The sequence below is a fragment of the Sapajus apella genome, unplaced genomic scaffold (assembly GCF_009761245.1).
Source record: "Sapajus apella isolate SASKATOON/1434 unplaced genomic scaffold, GSC_monkey_1.0 scaffold19, whole genome shotgun sequence".
NCBI classification, from domain to species: domain Eukaryota; kingdom Metazoa; phylum Chordata; class Mammalia; order Primates; family Cebidae; genus Sapajus; species Sapajus apella.
This window is the reverse complement of record NW_022436959.1, coordinates 8524128-8540407: the sequence shown is the minus strand read 5'-3', so window position 1 is coordinate 8540407 and position 16280 is coordinate 8524128. Positions and strand designations below refer to the sequence as shown.

Genomic DNA, 16280 nt, shown 5'->3' with positions numbered 1-16280 from the left:
GGTATATTCCAGGGATCCCAATTTGTTCTCACTAATAAAAAGAAGGAACAAGTTTGCAATCTCCAAAGGCACTTTGAGATTCTGGTTTTATTTTGTTTTCAATGTATCAGGCTTTCGGCACTATGATTCATGAAAATTTCCGTGTCCTTTGAGTTCTGTATTTCAAAAATCTATAAGAAGCTGAAACCTAAAATTCTCTGAGTGGCTTAAAGAAGCTGTGGTCCCGAATGCTAAAACCTTGTTGTTTTTTATTTGAGTACACTGTTCCTTTTGCCTGCAATACCTCCCCCTTCCTCTCTGCCTGTTGAAATTCTGAGTCTTTTAGACTCAACTCAGACACCTTCTCCTTCAAGTCTTCCCTGATCCCCCACCTCACCCAATAGAAATTGACCTATCAATTTTTCTCTAATCCAATTTTTTAAAAAACTATTATTTCGTATTTAAGACATACAGAACTGTGTAAGAACTGATACAATAAATATCCATCTACCCACCACCTGTCATGCAGAATTCCCCTGAGAACTGGAAGACCATTATCTGATTTTGGTATATATCATTCCCATTCTCACATAATATATTATGCCATATTTATATAGCCCTTACCATATACAGTATTTTAGCATAATTTCAGATGTTCTCTAAATGGATTTTTGTTGTATGTATTCTTCTGAAACTTGAGTGATGTGTGTGGGGGGGTTAAATTTATGTTTAGCAGATTTATCATGCTGATTTTTGCTAGTTCATTTCCACTGCTGTAGAATATTTCGTCATTAAAATTTACTGATCATTCTCTTGATGTACATTTAAGGTATTTTCCTTCCCTCTCATATAATTTTTCAATCAGTATTATGACATTTGCTACATTGTACCATAGACAGGTCTCTTGCCTATATACTTTCTATCCTCTGCCTAGCACAGTACAATTCCAGTAGATGATTTATATATGTTTGTTCTTTTGAATTAAATGCTTAGAAGAGAGCCAGCAAATAACATCACCTTTTTACAAATGGGGAAACTGACACTATATAACTGTCCCATGTGCACAGCAAATTAATGTCTGATACAGAATTAGAAGTTAGAATTTGTGGTGACCTTGACTAGGAAGTGTGCTATTTTAACAATCATTCTCACCATTTATATTAATAAAACCTTGAATTTTTTTATTTCAGAATTTGACTTGAAAAAATTAAAAATTGTGTTATTTCTGCTTTTCATTTGCAGGAACTGCATCTCATAATAAGGCAAGAGTAGAATTTTTTTTAACTTTTTAAAAACTGAGTTATAATTCACATACCATAAAATTCACTCATTTAAAGTGCACAGTTGAGTGGGTTTTAATATATTTACAAAGTTGTGCAACCATCAACAGTATCTAATTTCAGAATATTTTCATTACCCTTAAGAGAAATCCCTTCTCTGTAAGCATTCCCTCATCCTGCCTTCCTTACCAGCCTCTGGCAACCAGTAGTCTACCTTCTGTCTCTACGGATTGCCTCTTTGGATAGTTCATAAAAATGGAATTATTATATGTGGTCTTTTGTGGATGTTTCACTTACACAATGTTTTTCTTTTTCTTGAGATGGGGTCTTGCTCTGTTGCCCTAGCTGGAGTGCAGTGGTGCAATCTTGGCTCAATGCAGCCACTGCCTCCTGGATTCAAGCAATTCTCCCACCTCAGCCTCCTGAACAGTTGGGATTACAAGAGCGTGTCACTATGCCTGGCTAATTTTTTGCATTTTTAGTACAGATGGGGTTTTACTATGTTGGCCAGGCTGGTCTCAAACTCCTGACCTCAGGTGATCCACCCACCTCAGCCTCTCAAAGTGCTGGGATTACAGGCATAAGTCACCATGCCTGGCCTCACTTATATAATGTTTTTAAGGTCCATCCATTTTGTAGCATGTGTCAGTGCTTCATCCGTTTTTATTGTTGAATAATATTCCATTGTGTGGCTATACCACATTTTATTCATCCATTCATCAATTGATGGACATTTGGCTTCTTTCCATTCTTTGGCTGTTATGAATAATGCAGCGATAAACCATCATGCACAGTTTTTATGTGAACAAACATTTCCAGTTCTTTTGGGTATATGCTTAGGAGTAGAATTGCTAGATCATATAGTAACTGTTTAATCTTTTGAGGACCTGAGACATTGTTTTTCAAAGCGACTGAACCATTTTACACAGTAGATTCTTATAAGGAACTCAATACTCCAAAGACATTTCTGGCTTAATTGTCTTCATTGTGGTCCTCAATTTAGTGTTCCAAATCTTAAAACGACGTCCGAACTCATCACACAGTGATGTGCTACTATCCAGTGCTTATATCGAACAAATTTATACCTGCCTTTCCATTTTGTGAATGAAATAGTCTTATGCCAGGTTTCATTTTGACATTAGCTTCAATTTGATACAGATTCATTGTAAGGAAAATCCTTATAGTAATTTCCATCCCACGTTTATTTTATCATCTAAACTTAAATGGCTCTGATATGTAAAGACTAGCAGAAAAATACCACCTAGTTTAAAAATATAGAAGCATTGTGTAACTATATTGCATTAACAAGACAGCTTGTTCATATTTGAATGAAAAGAAAAAATAAGGCAGTGGGAAGTCCTGCAAACACCACTGCAAAACAATCAGGAGAACAAATTAATCTGCCTTCCAGATGTTTGCCTGTCAAAAGTTCTGGGACTTGTGAATCACTCTCTTTTGGAGGATTTTCTTTACTGCGTAAATATAAGCCTTCACAATATTTCTTTTGAATTTTTTGATGCTCAGTGAATTTTTAAAATTATAATTTTTTTTCTGATTGAAAGATATATGTGTTAATAACAAAAATAATTTTAGATAATGCCAAGAAAAGATAAAAGAAAATAAAAATTATAGTAACTTGGAACTTAGTTACTCAGAGATGACTACTGCCAACAGAATATTTTCTTTTGGTCTTTTGTCTATGCATACATATTCTTTGAACACATAATTTCCCTGGTTGAATGACATGTCACATACTAATTTACTGTGATTTATGGAACCATTCCCAATGGAGAACTATTTATTGATCTTTTCCATATTGTTTGTTGATGTTTCTATACTGTTTTCACATTATGGTGGGAAAGATGGCACAAGCATACAGAGTCTGCCTAGCCTTCCCATGGAAAGAACAGAAGACAGCAAAGTTTCATAAGAAAATACTAAGAACATGTAGTAACTTGAAAAATGTCTTTATGTAAACAGAATTTTCTAGTTATACTTTGTAGTTTATTATTCAATTAATAAAAAGGTATGTAATATTAAGCCCATCAGTGACAAGGCATTATCTTTTGAATTAAAAGCAGAAGATCCCTTGTGCTAGAAAGAGACCAGGAAACACTTTAAGGACGTTTGGCACGTCGGGTTTGTAGAGATGGGAAGTTACTCCTACACACCTGGATTTTAAGATAGAGCTATGAGTTATCATTAGCACCGATTATTATTATAAATCTGTGATTCTTGATTATGGTGGAGACGCAGCACTGGTTAGATTTAATAAAAACTGTCATGCTTTTTTCAACAAACCTATTTACAGATATTAACACAAGGACTATTTCTATGGGCATATAAATAATAAGTATGAAATGAATTCAAATTACTTTTATTATTATCATTTTGGAAACTCCTTAAGGAATTAGAAAATGTTCTAGTATAGTGCCAAAAACGACAAAATATGACTGGGCATAGAGGGTAAAGATCACTATTATAACTAATAGGATCCAGAAAATAAACATTATTTGAATAGTTAAATACAACTGAAAAAGAAAGCCAACGAACTTATTTCAAAATGGTGACTACTCCCCCCCCATTCTTCATTATGAGTCAGATACAGCAAATGTATTTTGACACTGTGTTAGGATTTAATTGTATATTTTTCTAGATTTTTAAACTCATTCATTCTAAACTGAGATTTTTTAACTCATTCATTCTAAACTGAGGAAATCAATCGTTTTTACAGTTGTTGTGAAATACTGGCCATGCCAAAACACAGTTCTTCCTTCTCGATGCATTTGCAATCTTACAAAAAGCTTCTGGTGACTCAGAAAATCCCATGCATTCATTTTCCAAATTGGATTTTATGTGATTAAAAATAAATTAAAATCAAACAGAGACTTTGGTGTACTTCTGAAAATTCCCATGTCAGGAGTTGGCATGTATCAACCATGTGTAGGTGTATGTGTGCTCACTAATACTGAATGAGCATTTAGGACCTTATTTGAGAAGTTCTTTCCTGGAAGAAGAGTAAAGGGTACTGTTTTGGAACTCAGTCCACCATATCCAGCTCTGTTTCAGAGGAGAAGAAAGCGGGGTGGATAGTCACAAAGGAAATTCACAGTTTAAAGAGAAGGGCTCACTGGACTTGTTATCTTGGGATATTTATTAACTGGAATTTTTGTTTCTACACAGCGCTTCTTAAAGGAGAAGGGAAGAAAACGAGTATTCTTATAGCACAAATAATGTATTTTTCTAAATCATGCTGCCTTCCTCATCAAGGCCTGCCAACCCTAACTGCCATCAATTGGTGGCAATTCCCATGTTTTTTTTTTTTTTTTTTTTTTTTTAAAAACAGATGAAATTGATTAAACAAATATATGCCCTGCTTTTGGTTAGGAAGGTAGACCTAGATACATAATAAATATTTGGGGTCACTTTAAGTAAATAATGAGTCTTGGTCATGAACAGAGGAAGAGTAGAAGAGGACATCTTCCAAAAAGCTCTTTTCATCTAGACTAGTTCTCTAAGCCTTGTTAGAAACTGGAGTTTGTTCTTCTCAGACTCTTCCATAAGACCCATCTGAATTCCAAATTGGATTTTATGTGATTAAAATCACATAAAATGACAGCTGGATGCTGCCAGGCTCTTTCTTCTCTGACACTAACTTTCTCTTCCATTGATTTGACACTTATGCCACTTTGATTGTTAAGCTGTGGTGTATACACTTTTTTGTTTTTATTTTTTATACAGACAGGGGTCTCATTATTTTGCCCAGGCTGATCTCAAAGTCCTGAGCTCAAGTGATCTGCCCCGCTCAGCCTCCCAAATTGCTGGGATTATAGGTGTGAGCCACCATGCCCCGCCACGTGCACACTTTTTATTCTGCCAACCGGACGGTCAACTTATTGAGAGTAGGAGCCAGATCTTCTGCTTCTCTCCATTTCTTATCATCTCCTACACATCGTCAGCCCTGTTTGGTTAGTTCCTGTGGCTTAGGCAAGGAAACTGCAATGAGAAGCATCGGGACAGACCCTTCCACTAAGGAGATAAAGAAGCTGATTGACATTGGAAGTACCCCAACAAACAATGCCCTGCCAGAGTCAGTGTACTCTGCGCTGCAGAAAACACAACTTTCCCACTTAATAGAGTAAATAGCCTTTAACCAAGTAATAGAAAAGCCATGCCACAATTCACAATGTGACTAATGCTAAATTAAAATGATTCAAAATCAGGGCTGGGCACAGTGGCTCATGCCTGTAATCCCAGCAGTCTGGGAGGCCGAGGCGGGCAGATCACTTGAGGTCTGGAGTTTGAGACCAGCCTGCCCAACATGGCAAAACCCCATCTCTACTAAAAATACAAAAATTATCCAGGCGTGGTGGCATGCACCTGAAATCCCAGCTACTCAGGTGGCTGAGGTACAAGAATCACTTGAACCTGGGAGGTGGAGGTTGCAGTGAGCTGAGATCATGTAATTGCACTCCAGCATGCCTGGGCCACAGATTCAAAATCAAAGCTCATTAGATTACCTGTACTATGATTCTAGTGGTTCTTTCAACTCTTGTTCTTGAAATACACTGAAGCATTTACCCGACACACAAGATAATGCTTTTTTCTTTCAGCATTCAGTAGCTGTAGACTGTTTTCTCCCTGTTTGCGCGGTAGTTTTGTATACTGTATAGTTTTGCATTTAAGATGACAAAACAGTAAAATATATTCAAACCGTCTTAGGAAAATAGTGCTAGCTTCTGAATGCATATTAAATTGGAACTTGAGGAATAGAATTATGTTATTTCTGTAGCTTTGAACTCTGAAGGAGAAAATATTCCTTCCTGCCAGTGCATCTCCAAGCATTTTGCATCCTAAAGGAGGTGTGGACTGGATTGGCCGTGTTGTGACATATGTTAAAGACTAGACTGTAGCTGAGTCACCTCTCTGAACAACAGACACCTGAAGGATATGGAGACAGTAATGAATGAAGCCATTTGGAGAGATCGTTGCCATTCAATTATTCTGCATTCAACAAAGCAGATGGTATTCCCATTCTCCACGGAAAATATCAAGAGAAATCCTGGAAAATCCCTAATGTGCCCGATTTATATGGAAATTATAAGTCTTGCTTGCACAGAGCTGTTTGAAAGGCTACCATGGTAAAATTCAGAATTTCTAAAATGTTGATGTGTGGTCTTAAGGAATCTACATGAATGAAATGATCTGGCAGTGTTTCCATTTGCAAAGGAATCAGGCTTGAAACGTAAAATTTGTGTTCAGTCATAAGAACCTTCCAGAAGCAAACCCCAGAAGACAACCTGAGAAATACTTTTGTGAAGATCGAGCCATGCACAGGGATGATTGATCTACAGCATTTCCTACCAAATGTGAGCAGCCAGACTTTCCGCGCTAAGGTGGTCTCCAGGCTAGACAAGAATATTTCTCTCACTTTTTAAAAGAGTAACTTTTCATTTCAAATAAATCAAGAGGCTGGGCAAGATAGTTGCAAAGTGAAGCTATGAATGCTTCCATGAAATTCCCTATCAATCAGTCTGTTGTTTTGGTACAAAAAATTGATTTTTTTTTCCTGGAAACAGTATACATAGTACTTACACGTGCTGGGGCAGAGGATTTGGACCATTCCACAATTCTAAAAACTGAAAATGAACTTTAAAAACTGAACTTTACTAGAGATGTTGCTGAATATAAATATGCGTTACACTTCAACAATGTGAACTTTGTTTCTTTGAGACGGGAGTCTCATTGTGTGGCACAGGTTGGTCTCAAACTCTTGGCCTCATGAGATCCACCCCTCGGCTTCCCATGTAGCTGGGATGACAGGCATGCACCACCTGTCCAGCTACATTATGTGATTTTTAAATTCAACATTTTTTTCTACATAAGGGTAAAGTTCTCAACCGAAAACGGATGTACATACCATATATCACATCTGTCTGTCCTTTTGGTGGAAATACTGTAAGCGTGTTTTTGATCCAAGACTACTGAATACATTTTTGAAAGATTAACAAAGCATCTTTTTAAGAAATAAATGATTAAAGAAATGTTAGGGTAATTATTATATTGGCCTCGCCATGTCTAGATATAATTATCACACAAAATATTTAAAATCTTGTGTTGATACCTTGTCAGCAGCAGAAATTGAAAACAGCACATTTAATTAGAAAATTTGAACACACGCAAAAAATGGAATACCTAAAATGAGATAAAAAATGTTGGCCGGGCGCGGTGGCTCACTCCTGTGATCCCAGCACTTTGGGAGGCCAAGGTGGGCGGATCACAAGGTCAAGAGATAGAGACCATCCTGGCCAACACGGTGAAACCCTATCTCTACTAAAAAGACAAAAAAATTAGCCTGGCGTGGTGGCACACACCTGTGGTCCCAGCTACTCGGGAGGCTGAGGCAGAAGAATCGCTTGAACCCAGGAGGCGGAGATTGCAGTGAGCCGAGATTGCGCCACTGCACTCCAGCCTGGAGACAGAGCAAGACTCCGTCACAAAAAAAAAAAAAAAAAAGTCAGTTTTAATTTTTTTTATTTTTTCTTTTTTGCTCAAGCTGATCTGAAAGTAGAAAGAAGAAATGAAAGAAATACTAGTACATCGCCCCAAAAAGCTTCCTTCCCATTTTTGAAAGCAGAAGCTCCCCACCAATTGCAACTGATGAGGCAAAAGCTGTGAATAGGAAGATGGAATTTGATTCCATTTGATTGTATGCAACTCAATAGACTTTCTTTAGGTATTGTAATGCACGTGTTAGAAATATCATCAAAAAGGGCTAACATTAAGGACTTGGTATTTCTTTGAGGGGATTTTAGAAATTAGCAGATTGTCAAGGGAGGAGCTAAGTTCAGCAAGCAATGAGCCAAAAACTGAGTTGGCCAGTGATGAGGGGAAGGACACCACAGGCTCTTTGGTAAGTTGTGCAGGGCGGACGCTCCAGGAGTCAGCAAGGTGACTCTGCTGCAAGTTTTCCATACCTGTTTATCTGTGCACCTGACATTTTGTTTTATTCTCAAATGTGATACTGTGTGCATGAAAGACACAGGGAAAGGAGGGAGGGAGGATGGGTGGGAGGGAGGAAGGGAAGATTTTCTCAACACTTCCAGATGTTGAGAAAAACCTTTGCTTTCAAATAATTGGGGATTGTTATGAAACACTGAAGAGGTTCTAACTGTTAGCATGATATGGAGAAGCTAACAAAAATATACCTCCAGAATACTAACGCTCCATCAAATACTCATGTGCCTCGCTCCTCCCACCTGAGACCTGGCCCCAGTGCAGACTCAAAAATCACATTTCTCCTTAATATGCAATGTCCACACTAAAGTTACTAATGTGGCCTTATCAGTGGCACCATTTTCATGTCATATTTGCTGCTTGATTAGCCAGCTGATGAACCAGAAAATTTATCATGTTCTTATATTACATTAATTTCTCACCATCCATGTTTTATCCACAATGTCACTTATTCTATAACAAATTCTGCACGACAGTTAGTATTGTTACATATTTGTTCAGAATTTGCTTCAAGTTTGTAAAGCACTTTATTTGTAAGGCTCATGAGGAAAATTGTCATAGTCTGAATAAAAACAAAATCAAATATATTCATTAGAACTATTTGCTTATGATTAGGTTATTTTGAAATGAAAAAAATTGCAGAATTTTCCTTCTTTTCTTAAAAATTACAGATTTTTCCACCTTTCTTCTTTTCTACTTGCTGTCACGGGGTTAGCAGCAGATGTGTCATCTAGAGTCACCAACAGCTGCACTGAATTGAGAGAGGCCTTGGGGTAGACTTTGGGTAAATCCATTACAATCTCTACCATACCTGGCACATAGGTAAAATGGGCTTAAACCTCATCCACTGCCTGGGAATAAGTATAACCGGTAGTCTCAGTGAAAGTACGGCAAACAGAGCTCAGCACAAAGCAGGCCCTTGATAAACTTGTCAGAGATTTTCTTAAATAAGCCACTTACAGAAGGAATGATTTCCCTGATCTCAGGCAATGTTGGCCTGGACAGAGTGCCAACACACTGGCAGCCTCACATATATTTAATAAATACCCACCAACAAATGAGGAAAAAGCAAAAGCAACCACCAGAATGCACCCAGAGAGGACATACTGTTGTGTCTGAAAGTGGCCCTTGTAAGGGTAATGAGCACTGATGACTGCCATCACTCAGATGACTTTGTCCTGTTTGGAGCATCTTCGCACTCCAGTATTTCACTGCAGTTGATAGGCTTCCTTGTCAGGCTCCAAGCATTCAGGGTAAACTCAGCTCATGGGACACTTTGAGTCTTGGGGCCTACAGGGCCTGTGAGAGAGACAGCATGACACGGGCATCCTTTGGCTTCTCACTGCCCCTGCTGACCCAGCCCTGATAAATAAGCCAGCTAATTGAATTAATAAACAACTCGTTCTTTTTTTTTTTTTTTTTTTACAGCCAGCTGGCGGGCAATCAAAATGTGTGATAAATTATCTGTCACTGCTTTAACCACAGCAGGGGGAAAGTGGAAAAATTAGCCACTCTAACCCTTTCTCGGGTCCACCCCGCTCCTACTCAGTTTGCTTAGCTATAGGATTCTTTTTTCCCTCTCCTGGTGTTCTCGCTCTGGCTGAGATCCAGGACAGAGTCGAAGTGAGTGGAGAAACATAGCTGGCTGCCCTGATGATGGATCCTTAAGCCCCAGCAGGGTGGTGGGATGCAGAAATTCCACGCCAGCGTGTGGGAAAGCAAGATGCGTCTGCTACCCTGGCAGGAAAGGTTTGGACGTGAGCCTGTGGTTTAAGCCCACAAGATTCTTGTTAAGGGACAGGGGTGTGATGTGGTTCATGAGCAAAACGAAGGGTTATGATGTCTGCTTTCTCTCGCTCACCCTCTAATGCCAAACAGCTTTTGGGTTCTTCTGGAATGAGTGGAAAGGCCTCACCGGAGTCGTGGGGAATCAAAGCAGCTGCCTGATGCTTTTCACCCATTTTTGCACCTTAGCAACTTTCTTCAGTTTCTCCCTCCACCCTCTTTTCTTCATATCCTAGGGCCTCATTTCAAGTTACGATTGTTAAAGGTGTTGATTTTTACAAGCCATGCTTCAGGATTGTTCACCACAATCATGCAACCTATTAGTAGTCCTGTATAATTTAAGGAGGCTTTTCTTTATTCATTTTTCTGATGACTTCCAGTACAGTTTCTCCAAGTTAGAAAAATAAACAGTCACCATCAGGCTAAATTCATGTGTAGACATCATTAGGCTTTCCTATGTCAACTCACTCTGCAGTGTGGAGACCTCCTGGCGTTCACTGGGGTTGGGAAGCATCTGGCTCGTATGTCCCAGTTTAATACCGTAATTCTCTTAGAGGTGCTTGCATTATAGGATGCCGCCTTGTGTGATCAAATACAAATTATCTGCATGGCACAGCCTGGAACTGGCAACAGCTGTAGGCTGCATAAATGCAGGGTTCTTGATTTATTTGATTCATGGGCTTCCAAAGACACTTTGAAGGAGCTCTTCCCCAGAGCATAGGCTCTTCAGTGCCTGTATGGAGCAGAACTTTAATCCACTCGCAGGGGAAAGTGGAAAAATTAGCCACTCTAACCCTAAAATGGGATAAAGCGCTGGAATGGGATAAAGTGATGGTTGTTCTTTTGGCTTTTTCCAGGAAAACAGAGCTCTAGGAAAACTTCATATCATTGCTAAATCAAACCTTGACGATTATCAGACAAAACTTGGGACCACACTCCTTGTTAATGTTTGATTATATTCTTATACTAGAATGTTTACTACGGGGTTTTGTGCTTTCATTGGCATTTTCAGTCCTGGCTGTTAGGCCTCTCTGCAGATTCAGGGCTTCTTAATGGGATGGGGGTGGGGCAGTACAGAGAGGAATTAAAGTAATTCTGAACCAACAATGTAAAGTATTGTGCTTGTGAAACTCCAGGACATTCACACCTCTGTGGAACTGTAACTGGCTGCCCTGAAAAATGCATTTGAACTCCTCCAAAAATTCCAATCAGGATCCTGTTTACAGAGCCATACAGAAACCTCTGAGCAGATTTCTACACTATATCTAGAACATGGTCATGTGTCATCATGCTTCTTCCTCCCCTTGTTTCCTTCTTAATCCAACACACACACACACGCATGCATGCGCGTGTGCGCTGCATTCTTTGTTCCACTTCCTTGGTCATGAGGCAGATCCAGTGGCGGCAGGGGGACAGATGATAGTTTCAAGAATATTAGTGATAGCGTCAGAAGGCTGAAAGAAGATCCAGCCAACTTGATTCAGTTTCACGGCTGCCTATTTTTCAAGGCTTTCTCCCAGCTTTTTCAAAGAAAATGAGCAGCATAAAACAGAAAATTAAAACTTAAAGTTAGCTTTGATGTGCCCTGGATCTTACATATGATTTAAATAGAGAAAAGAAGGGAAGTTACCTAGATACTTTACTTTTTTTGAGACACAGTCTCACTCTGTTGCTCAGGCTGAAGTGCAGTGGTACAATCTCAGGTCACTGCAACCTCTGCCTCCCAGGTTCAAGCAATTCTCCTGCCTCAGCCTCGCAAGTAGCTGGGACTATAGGTGCACACGCGTCACCATACCTGGCTAATTTTTTGGCATTTTTAGTAAAGATGGGATTTTGCCTTGTTGGCCAGGCCAGTCCTGAACTTCTGACCTCAGGTGATCCACCTGCCTCACTCACTTAAAGTGCTGGGATTACAGGTGTGAACCACAGTGCCCGGCCTACCTAGATACTTTAATTTGAATATTTCCAGGGCCCTCTCTTGAAATTCTTTATAGATAAAAGATAAGGTGGGAATGAGAAGGAAGTCCTACTCCCGACTCTTATTGACTAGGAAAATGTTGAGTCTGTCCACTCAAAAGGTTCTTGTGAATGTTATTGGAATCTCTGGATTTTGGTTATTTGAAAACAGAAGTATTAAAATCACTACCTAACTCAGGGCCCACTCTCATTGTTTTCCTGCAGACAAGTGGAGTCTGTGCCTTGTCTCCCACCCCACCAGCTGAAGTCCATGTGCAAATCTGCTAAGTCACCCAGAAGAGAATGTCAGGGCGAAAGCTTTTTACGTCATTGCTTTCAAAGAACTTTGTAGGGTTGGAATTATTTGAAAGGTAACAGAATATAGTTTAAAAACCATGTTAGGAAGCCAGAGGAAGAAAGCCGAAAGAAGTTCCCCAGCTGCCATTGGTCAGGGAGAATGCGGCGATGCCCTGGGTAACACCCCTGAGGTCTGGGCTCTGCCCGTTCCTGCTGTGCAGATGAGAAGGTTGGCAGATCCTGCCTGGAGAGCACCTGTCCCCAGCTGAGAAGATACATCTGCCCATGGGTTTAACTAACTCTGCCCCTCCCCATGTGGCCTGGTGGCTGACACTGTCTCTGTGGCTCCTGAAAAGAAGTAACCCAGCTTCAAAACACATTGAATGAATGCCACAGAAAATACGTAGCACATGGGCTGTTAGCACTTTCATACCTCCTCCCTGCTTCTTATTTAATATTCTAGATGCAGCTGAGTGCCAGACTAGTCCCCAGGGCAGCAGAGAAAGCCTGGAGTGGCAGTCAGGAAGCATGGATTCTAATACACCTTCAACCTTACACTAGTCATGTGTCACAGTGGCTTTTAATCTCACTGGCTCTCAGTTTTCTAATCTGTGAAATATTCTTGGGCCAGGTGGGCTCGACAACTCTTTCAGTTCTTGGATCCTATGGTTATAGAAAACTAAATGTTGTTGTTGTTGTTGTTGGAGACAAGGCCTTGCTCCATTGCTCAGGCATGTGCCACCACACCCGGCTAATTTTTATATTTTTGGTAGAAACGGGGTTTTGCCTTGTTGCCTAGGCTGGTCTCAAACTCCTGGCTCAAACAATCCTCCCACCTTGGCCTTCCAAAGGGCTGGAATTACAGGTATGAACCACCACGCCTGGCCTGAAAACTAGATTCTTAACACAGCTTTCAGCATGGCCGTTCTTGAACCACGCAGTGGTTTGATGACCTTCATCAAGGACAGAGAGGATATGTGACAAAGACATTCTGTTGTTTAGCTGAATTTTGGTATCAATTTTAGTACCACATGAGAGTGGTCCTGTGGTGTCTCCTTCAAAGTAATAAGTAACATTAATAAATATCATTCAGTCATGGTTTGGTTAACCTGGCTCTCAGGTTAAGGCAGGGTTTCTCGGCGGTGGCATTATTGACATTCTGGGCTGGATAATAGTTTGTTGTGGGGCAAGGGAGCAGCAGTCTGTCCTGTACGCTGTAGAATGTTGTTGAGCAGCGTCCCTGCCCACTAGACGCCAGGAACACAGCACCCCACTCCCGCCCCAAGTTGTGACAATCAAAAGTGTCTCCAGATGTTGCCAAATGTCCTCCAAAGGGAAAAACTGCCCTCAGTCAAGAACCACTAGGTTAAGCCATGACCAATCTAGGCCAGAGTTAACTACATAGATTTGCTATGTTATGATCTAAAAACACTAGTTAGCCCCAGAGCCCTACCACCATCTGTTTCACTGAGGTTAGAGCAATCTACCCTCATTCTAAAATCTCAACAGAAACAATCCCTTTAATCTGTCATGTTTCAGCGCGTCGCAGGTAATGGAATCTATTGCATTTTGGGTTTTTCGGAAATGGGCCGTATTATCTTTGTCTTGGTATTCTTACTGTGCACAGAGTAAACGCTTAGCCAGTTACTGAAAGAATGAACAGCTTGCTCCAAAACACCAGAGAAGTCCAGAATGAGGAGCTGCCACATTCAGGCAGTCATTCTGCATGATTCTTATTTTGCAGGAGGAAATGAAGCAAGTGTTTGCCAGTTGGAAGGGTGGAAGGAATCTTTGGGAGGGAGGCTGCCATTACCCCAGCTGAAGTGTAGCCAGGATAAAACCCTCTTCTGGTTAAAAAAAAAAAAAAAAAAAAAAGCCATGGAACATTTAATGATGAGCCTCAGTACATCAGAGCCCACGCTGTACAGCACCCATGTTCCCTAAGGGCAAATAAGAGTGAAAGATTCACTTGCTTTACATCTTCTGTATTCCTACATTAACGTATACTTTGGTGGCATGGGACTGTGGAATCTCAGATGTGCATCTGCCATGTTAATCTCCCTAACATGGGAGCCCTACTGTTTTTTCTGATTTGTCTGAAGAGTATAACTTTAACTTGTATTTGAAATGTTTCACTCTGTTGTCCTGAGAACTTAATTTTCTCCGAATACACCTATATTTTACAGATACTAGTACTGCATTGAGTTTCTTTTCATGTTTGTTGTTTTATAGGTATTATTTGAATCATTTAATGCAAGCGTTAGGTCCAATTCATGAGGTTTGTGGATTTCATCTGATACTATTTTGTAATCGTTAAGTTCTGAAATGAACACAGTTGATTTATCATGAGAGTGTTTGCCTCTTAGCTGGATATTTGTCATTGAGGAGGAAATCAGCCAGACTGGTGCTGCACAGGATCTTCTGGCTCCCTCTCCCTATCCTCACCGGGAATGTCTTAATTTCAAAATAGGTCTCCCCAAAAGGTCTGTTTATTGAGTTTGAATGACAAGTGCTTTGGAAACACCCTGCCTTATCAGCACTCCATAAAAGGCTCTCTGTTGTAGCATCCTTTTGACAATATAGTTAATTCATTAACAACTGATATTATGGAGATTTGAATTCTGAGATCAAAATTAAGCAAAGAGCAATGGAATAGAAAGAGCACATTTGTAGGGCTTCCCATCTCTGCACATGAAACAAGGCTCAAAATCAGTATTCAAAGAGAAGTGTAACTGTTATTTCAGAAGGTGGATTAATTCAGCAATGAGGATCAGTTTCATCAGCATGGGTCGTGAATACTCATTCCTAGAGTCCCAGATTTCTATCTAGTGTTAAACAGTCTATCCTTAAATTAAAAAAATAATTCAAAATTTTAAAACCTGGGGTGAGAGAAGAAAGAGACTTAAGAGAATGAGAATATGCCTGTTTCCATTTACTTTCCCTCTGCCTCTGTCTGTCCAATCTTCCACCCCAAGAACACCAACGAAATCAATGTTGTAGACCCAAATTGAATTTAAGATTTTTGAATAGAATGAATGAAAGCACTTAGGTGCATTTTCTCTTGTTGGAAACTGATTTTAAAACTTATTTTCTTTTGTTTAAAGAAACCGGGGTTGGTTGCAGAGGGGTATAATATTTATTTCTTTCTGTTTACAAATTGAATTTTAGTACATATCCCTCCTTCTTCCAGAAAAGATTTTGAGCTTCTAAATAATACAAATCAATTCAGTTCATTTAAAAAATAGTCCTACTCATAGCAAATGAGTAGGAACATATCCAACCATAATAAATGGAGTTTTTGGCTATTGACGGTTGCCCTCCTTGGCAAGACATGCAATATGTGGTGTCTCACCAAGGAAGCTTAATGATGATCTACTTCCCGTAGTGAATGGGCTTTGGAAGGAAATCAAAGGATACATGTTAGCAGGAAAAAAAAGGGAAAAAGGGGAAAACTAGCAGGCACTGAATCAGTACCAAGAAAAACAATCCATCCTTTACTTTAAGAAAGATTCACACCAGATGGGCTTGGTCCCATCAGTTAGTCAGACCAGAACCAAGTGGTGAGCTCACTTAACGTGGACATGTTGGAGAAAACATTTCAATCCAAACCCAGAGTAGCACATCTGCCTAGCAGGAGAAGCAGTCACTGAATGCAGAAGGCCCTTCCCCTGGTAAGCTGGGCCTCACCTGTGTGAGCTCTCCAGACACAAATATGCTGCTTAAACATGATACTGTTCGTATTAAGTCAGGCTGGGTGGAATATGTCCCAGAAATGGGAGAACTCCCCACTGCTAGACCTGCCATCACCATTTCCACTTGGCTTAGCGGTTGACACATTTGGTTAACCATTTTGTTAGCCTCTGGTTAACCAATTATGGTTTGAAAACCTTACAGAAGTGGGCAAGTTTCCGTACAGGATCTTATGCATATGAAAACCCTATAGGATGCAGTTCCTTCCTTATCTGC

General features: G+C 39.9%; 1 protein-coding gene across 7 annotated transcripts in view; it reads left to right on the top strand.

Annotated features, from left to right (window-relative positions):
* Positions 1–16280, top strand: part of CREB5 (cAMP responsive element binding protein 5) — a 420024-nt gene that overhangs the window by 369820 nt on the left and 33924 nt on the right. The window lies entirely within an intron of this gene.